Source organism: Pipistrellus kuhlii, unplaced genomic scaffold (genome assembly GCF_014108245.1).
Source record: "Pipistrellus kuhlii isolate mPipKuh1 unplaced genomic scaffold, mPipKuh1.p scaffold_m20_p_6, whole genome shotgun sequence".
NCBI lineage: Eukaryota > Metazoa > Chordata > Mammalia > Chiroptera > Vespertilionidae > Pipistrellus > Pipistrellus kuhlii.
The window spans coordinates 17,274,935-17,287,369 of NW_023425562.1; positions in this window are offsets into that span (position 1 = coordinate 17,274,935).

A 12,435-nucleotide genomic window follows, 5' to 3' on the forward strand; every position below is an offset into this window, starting at 1 on the left:
AAACATGCCTAACTCCCTGTTAACTAACTCTTCCTTGATAGCACATATCCACCCTGTCACCACTTCCTCCTTCTCTACTCCAATAGCCATCTGCTGTGCTTTACTGCACATTTCCATGTGCTGGAGGGCTCCAACTGCTTCGCTGGAATTATCCTCATCTTGTCACTGAACCCAATGAGCACTTTTTTTTTTCTTTTTTTTTAAAAGCTTAGTTACCTTTTAAAAAAATATATATATATTTTATTGATTTTTCACAGATTGGAAGGGAGAGGAATAGAGAGCTAGAAACATCGATGAGAGAGAATCATTGACCAGCTGCTTCCTGTAATGCCCCCCCCCTCCCCCCACTGGGAATGTGCCCGCAACCAATGTACATGCCCTTGACCAGAATCAAACCTGGGACCTTTCAGTCCCCAGACCGGCGCTCTATCCACTGAGCAAAACTGGTTTCGGCCAATGAGCACTTTTTATTCTTAGCCAGCTTACCCTTTCCCCAGCACTACTGACTGCTCTTTGAAGCACTCCCTTGCTTTGCTTTCCCACTGCTTTTCTTCCTACTTCCATAGTCATGCCTCAGTCTCTTTTACACACTCAGCATGCTATCAACCTTTGGGTGTTTATCAAGGCTCTGACTTGGGCCTGCCTTTGGTTTACTCCCCACTCTCCACCAAAAATCTTATCTCTTCCCAAGATTTCTGCTTCCTGGTCAAATCCCAGATTTTTTTTTTTTTTAAATATATTTTATTGATTTTTTACAGAGAGGAAGGGAGAGGGATAGAGAGCTAGAAACATTGATGAGAGAGAAACATCGACCAGCTGCCTCTTGCACACCCTCTACCAGGGATGTGCCCGCAACCAAAGTACATGCCCTTGACAGGAATCGAACCCGGGACCCTTCAGTCTGCAGACCTACGCTCCACCACTGAGCCAAACCGGCTTCGGCCAAATCCCAGATCTTTATCGTCATTCCTAATCTTTCCCCTGGAGGCCTGCTGTTCTATGGATGTCTCTAGTGGGCAATTCAAACAACGTGGATTTAAGCTCAGCTTCCCAAACTGAAATGTCAGTTAAAATTTGCCTTTCAGCTCAGTATTAGCACCACTGTCTGCTCAGTTCCTTTGATCAAAAGCCTAGTATACATACATTCTTGACTTCTTGACTTCATTTTTATTTTTTATTAAATTATCATCTGTGTACATATTTTAACATTGCCCTCCACCCCATACATACCCTCCCTCCCCAGAGTTTTGTGTCCATTGGTTGTATAATACTTATATGCATGTATACAAGTCCTGCGGTTGATCTCTTATCTTCCCCAGATCTTCCTACCCTCCCCGCTGTAATTTGACAGTCTGCTTGTTGCTTTACTGTCTTTATATCTTTGACTTCTCCTTTAACCTCTTGAACCTGTAAAGACCAAGTGCTCTCTCTCAAATTTACCTTTCTGCATCTTTACCACCATTACCGTAGTCTAGGACACTATTATTTAGACCACGAACTATTATAATAGCTTGCAAAATAGTATTCTTACATCCAGTCTTGCTTTACTCCAATTTTTTTTTCCATTCTGTAGCTGGTTTTAATTCAAGTTTATATCTTCCACTTCCCTGCTTAAAAAAAAAACTCTGTTATTCTTAAGATGACATCCCACTTTCTTAACATATAAAATCTTCTGTATCTGGGCCCTATCTATTTCTTTCCCTTCGTTTTATGTCATTCTTCCTCTTGCACTCTCGGCCTCACCCATAGAGGCCTTCTAGCAGACATTCTTATATTCTGCATACTCTTGTTATGTCTCCCGGCCTGGAATATGGCTCTCTTCTGCCCAATTCCCTAGAAACACCCTTTAATATATATATTAAAGATAGAAACATCAATGGTGAGGGAGAATCTCATGCCCCATACTGCAGGGATTGAGTCTGAAACCTGGGCATGTGCCCCAACCAGGAATTGAACCGAGACCTCCTGGTTCATAGGTCAACACTCAACCATTGAGCCATGTGGGCTGAGCCCTATAAATACTCTTCAAACTTTGTTGTTTATATCTCTTTTTTTCTGTTTTCATCCTTACAAAGCCAGTGCCGGCTATTGTCCCTGGCATGTAGGAGGGACCAGTGTGTGCTTACTGACTGACTACATAGATATCCTCAATTCTTCAGCCTTTTTGAGCTTTTGGCCATTTTTCTAAAACACATGGTGGGAATGCAGACTGGTGCAGCCATTATGGAAAACAGTATGGAGTTTCCTCAGAAACTCAAGTAATTTCCCAACTTGGAACGTCTGCTTGTGATGGTTTTTCTGCCTACATTGCCTTCACCCTCAATTCTTATCCTTCCCATCTTTACCAATTTTAAAGCCTCAGTTTAAATTTGACTTCTTCCAACATACTATTTTCTTAATCAGTACAATTAGGGCTAGTCTTTCTTTCTCTCCCCAGAAAAATGCATATGAAAGCAACATTTTGAATACATCTTCTGAATGCCTAATCAACCCTTGAATGTCTATTCATCCATCCCTTTGGGCTCCATAGACCTGTGACACAGCCTGGCTAGGTAGATATTCACTAACCCGTTTCCTCTTCTTCCTGGATTCCATTGATGTTTAGAGAGAGGGGAAAGAAGGAGGAGAGACCCAGAGAGAGAGAAACATCAATGTGAAGGAGACACATCAATTGGTTGCCTCTTGCACCCTGACCAGCACCAGAGATCGGGCCTGCAACCAAAATTGAACCCGGGGACCCTCAGTTCATGGGCTAATGCCCTATATGCTGAGCCAAAACAGCTAATGCCCATTGCTTGGTTTTAAGCAAAAAAAGTGCTATTTTCAAAGGCGTTGATATTTTTTTCTGTAGGAAGCAGGGTCATAAGGAGCTGTAGAGTCAGGACATTGTGTGTGTGTGTGTGGTGTGTGTGTGTGTGTGTGTGGGTGTGTGTGTGGACTCCAAGGTTTTGACCTGAGCAACCAGGTAATGCCATCAATAGGGAGAGCTGCAGGCAGAGCAAGTCTGTGGTGAATATGCTAAGATTTCATGATCTTTGTTGTGTCCTCTGCTGTGGCTTCAATCCAAAGGCTTCTTCTCTGATTTGATGTTTCTCAAAATCTTTACTGTCAGTCCTCTTCCTCAGTGTTGCAACCCTCTTAGTCTTAGCTTAATTTTTCAGGTACCTACCCCAGCGGTGTAGCTCAGTGGGTGAGTGTTGTCCTAGGAATCAGGAGGTCATGGTTTGATTCTGGGTCAGGGCATATGCCTGGGTTTCCGGCTCGATCCCCAGAGGTGTGCAGGAGGCAGTCGATCAATGATTCTCTCTTATCATTGATATTTCTTTTTAAAATATATTTTATTGATTTTTGTACAGAGAGGAAGGGAGAGAGATAGAGAGTTGGAAACATCAATGAGAGAGAGTCATCGATCAGCTGCCTCTTGCACACCTCATACTGGGGATATGCCCGCAACCAAGGTACATGCCCTTGACCAGAATCGAACCCGGGGCCCTTCAGTCCCCAAGCCGACGCTCTATCCATTGAGCCAAACCGGTCCCGGCTTATCATTGGTATTTCTTATCTCTCCCTTTCCCTTCCTCTCTGAAATCAATAAAAATATATAAAAAATATGTGTAAAAAAATAAAAAATTTATTTTCAAGTACCCTATTGCCTAGTTTCTCTTACTGAGACCATAATTGGTAAATCTTTTTACTAAATATTCTCCTTTAGAAGACTGGTCCTTGAGGGACTATGAAGAACTCACTGACACTGGGAAAAAACAAAACCTCCTAATACTTTCGTTCTTTTTCTTAACATTTTTTTCATAAAATTAAATTTTTATTAAACATTTCTTAAAATCATATTTTACAACAATTGAACTTTTAGAAGCAAATTTGATGCTCATTTTGCATGCAATATTGGAGGGTTAATTGCTCTGGGTATAAAGATGATGGGAGCATTTCTTCTTCCAGTTTTTAGCAGAATACTTGAATGTTGATTGGGGGAAAAAACTGTTCTTAAGGATAAAGTGAAATATACTTTCCATATCAGTCCGATCTGACTTCTTTATTTTAAGTCATGTGTAGGAATTGTTGAGTTTACAGTGGCTAGAATGAGGTTTGAACTATGCCAACTGTCTACGAAGACCTGGGTTGAAACTATTATTGTATGCGGGTCCCTGTGTGATTGTGATAGAGGAACTGGTCCCTGTGGTCGGGTTTGCACTAAAGTCATTGCACAGCAAAACTCCCCCACGGCTACATTTTTATGTTTCATTTTCAGGCTGTTGGCGCCACAGGAGCAATTAAAATTCATGAATAATGTCTGTTTCCCCCTTGATAAATAATGTGGACGGCCTGTAGTCTGTTAATATTCATGGCAAGGGACATAACAGGCTATTGTGTTAGGAACAGCGTGGATGCAAATTGTAAACATTTATCATCTCCAAAGTTTCAGGCAATTTTCAAAGCAATGTCAATTGAAACAGATGCTCTAAACTCCTCAAATAAAATAGTCGTTAGATGATTTCTCCACATTCTCAAAAAACATTTGTCTCCTAGTTACTTCTGTTTATTATGTAAAATAATATTGTAAAGTTTAGTAGACAGTGAACAATAATGGATAAAGAGTTTAATATAATGCCCTCTGAAGTTGATTTCCTGTTTCTTTAGATGCTATGAATAATTATTAAAGTGTATCAATAACTCTTTCTATATATTAGAATATAGTACTCCGTTTCCCCGAAAATAAGACAGTGTCTTACATTAATTTTTTCTCCCAAAGTTACCTATACAATTGATAAATTCAGAAGGGAAGAATGGAGGGGTTTGGTGAATACAAAGCTAAATGCAGAAAATGAAATCAGGAAGAAAAATTTATGGATTTTAGGATGAAAAAAAAAGCATCAAATTAGTAGAAGAAAGTTCTAAGGAAAATCCTTTAATGAACATTTGTTTTTTGTTTTGTTTTGTTTTGCTTTATCTGCCTGGTGGCTTATCCCACTCTTTCTTTTGGGTTAGCTGCTCTCTTTGATGACATGTCTTTTATCTGGCTTGGTGATATGGTTCCAATTATTATTTGTGTGTGTGTATGCATTAGAATGTGAAACAAGACTTTTTCTATTGCCTTAAACTTTTGGCCAAAGTCGAAAGCTGAGAATAATGGATAAACAAGTATCCTTACAGCCATTTTTCAAGGCAGAGTTTAAGACACTGTCCCACAATATTTACTATAGGGCGAAAAGCAAAATAGGCAAGGAACCTGGTTATCACCGTTACCACCAGGAACCATCTATGAAGACATTTTTCAGACAGGATTACTTAAAGAGGATTATAGGGGTATCTGTGCTTTTTGGCCTAGATCCTGGTGCCTGATGCTGGAGCAGTCCACAGTGGTATGACAGACAAAGGCAACAGTGGGCACAGGCTTCACTTTCCTGCTTGGGTAGAGGTACGTGGATTTTCCTTGGGGTGACTGGGGTGGGGCAAGGAGAACAGAAGACCAGACCATTGCCACCTGCTCCTCCCCATGTCCCTGAGTTATGGAAAAGCCTGGGCTTAGGGAAGAAGAAGCACTGACTTGCTCTGGTTCAAACTGGACTTTTTAATGACTGCCCTGAAGTGGTTCCACTCTCCACATGTGACAGGAAAGCGATGGTTCTGCCTGGATCGTGGCTGAGGGCCGAGAATGGACACCTGATGAAGCAAGCTTGAAGGCAGTCGTGGAGAAAGTCAAGCTGCCTCATCTTTGTGCTCTACCTATCCATCTTGTTCACTAATCACTCCTAAATAATCTTGGAGAAAAATACATCAAATGTTATCTGAAGCCATTGCTGAGTGGTGCCTTTTTGTGTCTTTATGACAATTATTTCTATTTTTCAAAATTTCCAAATAAAATTTTAGAAAGACAAAAAAGAAAGATGGAGAGGAAAGAATTCATCAAGAGATGGATCAAGAGCTGAAACCAGTTTGGCTCAGCCTGTGGACTAAAAGGTCCCAGGTTCGATTCTGGTTAAGGGCATGTACCTTGGTTGCCGGCACATCCCCAGGAGGAGGTGTGCAGGAGGCAGTTGATCGATATTTCTCTCTCATCGATGTTTCTAGCTACCTCTCTCCCTTCCTCTCTGTAAAAAAAAAATCAATAAAATATATATATTTAAAAAAAGAGATGGATCAAGAGAAAGAATCAAGATCAAAATTTAAAAGGAAATGAATCATCCCCGGTGCAGTCTAATGAGCTGCACATTATATTTATACTAGCGGCCTGCATGAAGTCGTGCATGGTGGGGTCTGGCCAGCCTGGCCCAATAGGGCCTGATCAGGGTTGGGCCCCTGGTGGTGGTGTGGGGCATGGGAGATTGGCCAGTCTGGCCCTCTATTGGGGTGGGAGGGGTGATGGGGGGCCAGGCTGGCTCGGGAGGAGGAGCCACGGGAAATTGGCTGGCCGCTCCTACCCCCAATTGGGCTGATTGGCCAGCTGCAGTGTATGTCCTAGCTACCAGTCGTTTCAGTTGTTCTGGTCTCTTGGCTTTTATATAGATAGATTTCTGTTGAAATGTCTTCATTTTCATGATACCACACTACTGCTGACCCTGCCACCTTCCTCTTGGGAGACTGTAGGGAATTCATAATTGATATATTTTTCTCATATGAACCACCACACCACTGTCAGGATTATCTTCCCCAAATCTGTTCTTTTCTGACCTTTTCATTGCTTTCCAACTGTCCCAAACAATGCCCCAGCCTTTCCTCAAAAGGCTAAGTTTAACCCTACTTGAGCTCTTGCTAATTTCAAACATCAAAAGTAACCTTTCAGTTTATTCAAATGATAAGCCTTTCTTGAAGCTCACCTTGACTTCCACCCCTTCACTAATGTCAGATAAAAAGAAGCGCTTGGCTTGGGAGTTGGTTACATGTCAGAATTCTCTCCTATTCCATACATGTCAATTGTATACAGACTTGTAAACTCCACAAGTGATGGGACATGCAGTATGCTTTTGTATGTATACTCTCATGCCACATACTACATTGTTTAGTACATAATAGTCCTAGAAAATATTGTTGAATTTAAGTAGTTATCATGAAACTATATAGTCTGTTAATTCATTTCTAAAACTACTAGAATTCTGGCACTTAAAATAGCCATTGGTTCATTTCTGGAATCTGGTTAACTTTCTAAATAATCTTTTCTCTTTTTTCACCTATGATATATAGTAATATGAAATTAATTTGACATCATAATATCTAAAATGCAGATAAAAGAAAACAACCCGTATTCAAATCCAATTGAATATGCTATACAAAGAAACACTTCCACATTTCTGTCATCTAAAAAATTACTTTTGAGCCTCTGAACAAGGGTTATTAAAAATAAACCATTTTCAATCTTCTCCCTACTCCCACCATCTAGGAACGCTTTATTTTCTTGACCTTTCTGAACAGATCCCAGGAAATAAAACAGAGGCTCATACTTGTTTTCATCACAGTTAATTTTTTTTTATTTGTAAGTAAATTTACCCTGACTTCACACAAGCCAAGAATTAAAATGCAAATAAGAGAGATTGGACATAGTCAAAGGTCAAGCATCCTCTCAAGTCTACAAAAGGACCATGTCCAATGGGGCTGACAAACATGAAATATTTGTGTGAGCTGTGTTTGTCAGAAGGCCATGATATAGTGTCTTACATTTGATTTGACCTCATTAGCAAACACAGTACAGATCACAGTACTGATTTAGGTATAGTGTTTAAAAGATTTTCTTTTTTAACTGATTACTTCACCTGGCATAGAAACCCACCAACACCTTTTCTTTAATCATCACCCCCTCTTCCCTGCAACCCCCAACTCGATTGTTCTTGACAGCAGCAAAGCTGTAGTGTAGACCAGTCTGTCTGCTGGGTTAAGCTCAGGGAGAAGCTGGTGTCTCTGGAAGGACCTGAAACCCAGAGGCAGTTGGGCTCTTCCAGCCCCAACCCCTCTGACTCTTTAGCCTGGTTTCTCCTCCCAGAGTGATACCCTTCCCCCTCCCACACCCTTTTCTTAAAAATATAACTCTAGGCTTGGGCGTTTCCCTACCAGGGGGTTGGCAGGCCACAGAGATGCAAGCGGGCTGTTCCTGCTGATGGCAGAGGCAGAGGTATGCTCTTAGCTGGAACTCAGAACTCACTTCCCCGTAGACACCGTAGAAGCCACGGTGGATTGTTAGGTGGGTTCTAGAGGACATTTAGAACTTCAGGCCAGATAGGTGAGTCAAATGGACTTTTGTGAGTTCTTTGGGCACCCACCTACTCATTTTAAGATGGTTTCCTTAGGAAAATGGCTCTGAGTTGTAATCAGTTAACCATACATTCTTTGTGTGGAGGGAGCCTCCAGGGTATAGGCCTACATTCTTTGCTAACAATCCAGAAAGGTGTGGGTCCCTTTGAATGGCGTGGCCCACAATACACCAACTCCAGGCCCCACACTTCTGAGCCATTGGAAAAACCAGAAGCCCCCACAGAGTGAGCACCCAAGAGGGAAATAACAGCCCAATCAGGGAGAGAGTGCACAGGAACTGGGTGTGAGGACGGTGGCCTGGGCAGTAAGAGGGCCTCAGGAATGGTAAGGTTGAAGGTTTCCAGAAGCTCTGTGGGCCCAGGCCCTAGAGATTTGAACAGTGTTATATTGTTAAACTGGTTTCTATAGATTTGTGCCAGAGTCGTTGGCAGGAGGGTTGTGATAAAAAGCAAGTGGAACAAAGAACTGTATTTTTAGAGTTCTCTATGAAATGGAAGCCAGGGGTAGAGTTAACTTGTGGCCTAAAAATAAAGAACACCACCAATGTGTGTGTGTGTGTGTGTGTGTGTGTGTGTGTGTGTGTGTGGTGGGGGGGATTCCATTGCTTAGTTGGAACAAAATAAATGTGTAGCTATCACCAAGACCACACCAACCTGGTGATAACAGGAGGCGTGACAGTAGCAGCAGGGAAAGCAAGATCCCTTTTGAAAGGATGAAAGGCTGGAAGCCAACATGAAGTAGGAGAAAGAATGGTCATAGCCATTTATGAATCTGATGAGAAAGGTTCTGGGGCAATGGGCTGTAGGAATTGTGATGGAGTCCAATCTAGACTTATTAAATAAGTATAGCTTTGTCCTGGGGAAATGAGGCTGCTTTTATACATTCCTTGGTTTTTACTACAGCATCATGCTTAATAAAGTAGCTCTGAATAAATGTCACTGACAGCCTAAGCAAATAAGATGAAATAAAATAGAATAAAACAAAATAAATATCTTGAGGAATAGATGAAAGGCAAGCATGTATCATGTCCTGCAGTATGGAAGACTCCCTGTGTAAGATTTGGAAGTTGAGCTTAGTCTTGTTTTTTTTTGAACTCCTATTATGTGCCTAGATTGCCTAGATTGCCAGCCCGCTGGAGGTACTGGAGATGGCCTCAGGTTTCTATGTTTTTAGAGTAGCAGGGACTTAGAATCTCTCATTAATTTTTTACTCTTTGGGCCCCTTTCTTGGAATTTCCAAGTGGTAGCAGAAGGAGGCAGTTATTCTAGACTCTTTCCTTCCCATCACCCCTGACAGTCAATGCTAACAAGTTCTCATGACGTTCCCTTAAATATTCCTTGAACCTATTTCCTCTTCCACATTTTTATCATCATTACCTTAGGGAAGACCTTCATGAGCGCTTGCCTGGAGTTTTGCTATGGCCTTCTACCTGGATTTCTTCCTGCTTCATTCTTGTTAAATCCATCCTCCACATAGCAGCTAAATGCAAACCTAGCTTTATCAGTACAATGCCCAAGTTTCCTTTTTCCCTGTCCAGCTTCTACACACTTCACCTGTCATTTTTACAGTGCATTGATCAACAAAAAGTTGATTATTTCACACACACACACACACACACACACACACACCCTGAGTCCAGGCTTGTGTGTCCACTGCTATGATGGCTTTGATACTTATGAAGAGACGTGGTCTGTTTCCATTGACTTGATCTTCAACAGTTTTCAGTTTTTTATTTTCTACAAGAGAAAGCCTAAGTTTTGTAGATTGCCATTTAATGCCCTGCCCACCTTTCACCTCCCACCATTGTGTAAGAATTATAGCTTCAGCCAGACTATTCTATAATACAGTAACCCACAAATGTCTTTCCCCCACTGAAGGTTTTTTACACAGATTTCCCTGCCCTCAGAGTCCTTCACTTATTTCCCCCCCATACACTTGTACTTACCCTCAAGGCATTCCACCCACACTGAGTTATTGCTCTTCTAGCATCTGAATTCTGATCATTTGCACAACTCTGATTTTTAAAGCACTGATGGCATATTGCTTTATATTGATATTTGAGTCTTCATGAGTATGACCTATCTCTACCACAAGTTCCAAGGTCTGTAAGGACAAGGACTGTGGCTCAGGCCTCTGCGTGTGCGTAGCATATTGCCTTGTAGACGGTGGGTATTCAGTGGAGGTCTGTGGAGTTTCTTCTGCTGGACCCATTCTCTTCTCTTGAGTCATGGCAGACCCACATTTTTGTGAGTTTTTAATAAACGGGTTCAGAGAAGACAAGGCCAGTACATTTTAACTTCACAATGTAGGAGTTTTTTAAGGTCAGATTCCTCAGTTCCCACAATGGGGATAATCACTTTTGTGAGGTGCATAGCAACAATCTTAAATCCCATTGAGTAAGTTCCAGGAGCCTGTAACTCTTGTGTCAATGGAAATTATAATTACTGAGTACATTTATGATGCTGTGAAAATCATGCATATTACAACTCATGCATCTGTAAAATTGCTGTTTTAGGGCTCATGAAATACACAAGCTCAAGACAAAGGAGAACAAGAAAACCTTGGAAGCAGATTTCTAGTCATAATAAAGAAGTGACTTTAAAGCAGTCTGGGACTATACTTTTAAATTCTCTATGTATATTCCTATTTACTTTTTAGTGTTTCATCTTAATTTGGAGCTCATGGACATAGAAATTCTCTGGGTATTGCCATTTTATTTTTTCTCTCTCAAGATTCTTTTTATCTGTTTTCATAAGCTCTTATGATTACAAGGAGAATTTTAGTCAACACCCTGATTGTCTCGTTATTGAAGGCATTTTTCTTCTCAAGTTCTTAGACATGAGGTACATTTTATTTATCCTCCTATAGAATTTAGTATTGTTTCCACTGCAAATGACATTTGTACTTACTTGACTTATTCAGAAAAGGAATTGATTGGCTCATCTAAATTAAAGTGTATGTACAGCTAGATTAAGCTTCAGGCAAACTAAAACTAGAGGTGAAAGGATGTCGTAACTATATTCTCATCATCTTTTTCTTTTGGCAAATGTAGCTGTTAGTCCTGTATCTCATCCTTGGATCCTTCGCACGTTGTCTGATACTTTTTAGCAGATGCTCTACAAATATTTAATTCATGAGGGAATCAGTGGAACAGTATGTTCTCAAACAGTGTGGAGTATCTGTAGGGAGCTCTCCACCTGCAGCAGCCCCTTATCTTCTTCGTTTCAATACAGCAAGACTGATACTGTCTTTCCTAGAAGTCCTAGCCAGCGGATCTCATTGGCTCTTGGTGGTTTGTGCCTATCCTGAAACCAATCAGCATGGCCATGATTTACTTAAGTCTCGTGGGGAGGCATGATAGGAACCCCTGGCCTCACCAGACTCTCATAGTTTAAAAGTGTGGGTGAATTGGTACTGATCTTTCAGAAATCCACTTAGTGAACTCTCAGGAGTAATCAAACATGTTGACTACATCCTCTTTTGGCAATATATTTTCTTGGCCTCAGGCTCTTGGTCCTTCTTTTATCTGGTCATTACCTCCTTTCTTGGTCTTAAATGTTTGCGGTCCTAGGCCCTCTTCAAACTGGCCTTCATTCTAGGTTCCTTCATTCACACACGATACTTTAATGACCACCTAAAAAAACACAGGATTTGAAATTTCCTCTGTAGTCCTGCAGAAACCCCTGTCCCCCAAATAAACCTGTTCTGAGCAAGTGTTTTCTGTTGCAGTGAATTGAACCATTATGTATTTAGTTTAGCAAGTTGGAAACCAAGTGCCACCTTCAACATGGCCCTCATCCTCCTCATTCTTAGCTGGTATGTTGCCAAGTTCTAAAAAATTTGCTTCCTCAATATTTCTCAAATCCTTCCATTTCTCTCCACCTTTACAGCCACCTCCTTAGTCCAAGTCACTACTTTCTTTAATATACAGTATATTTGTATTGATTTTAGAGAAGAATGGAGAGGGAAAGATAGATAGAAACATCAATGATGAGAGAGAATCATTCATCAGCTGCCTCCTGTATGCCCCACACTGGGGATTGAGCCCACAACCCAGACTTGTGCCCTGACTAGGAATCAAATCATGACTTTCTGGTTTATAGGTCGACACTCAACCACTGAGCCACACTGGCCGGACTCTTTTTTTTCTTTTAATTCAAGCCACTGTTTTCAATCATC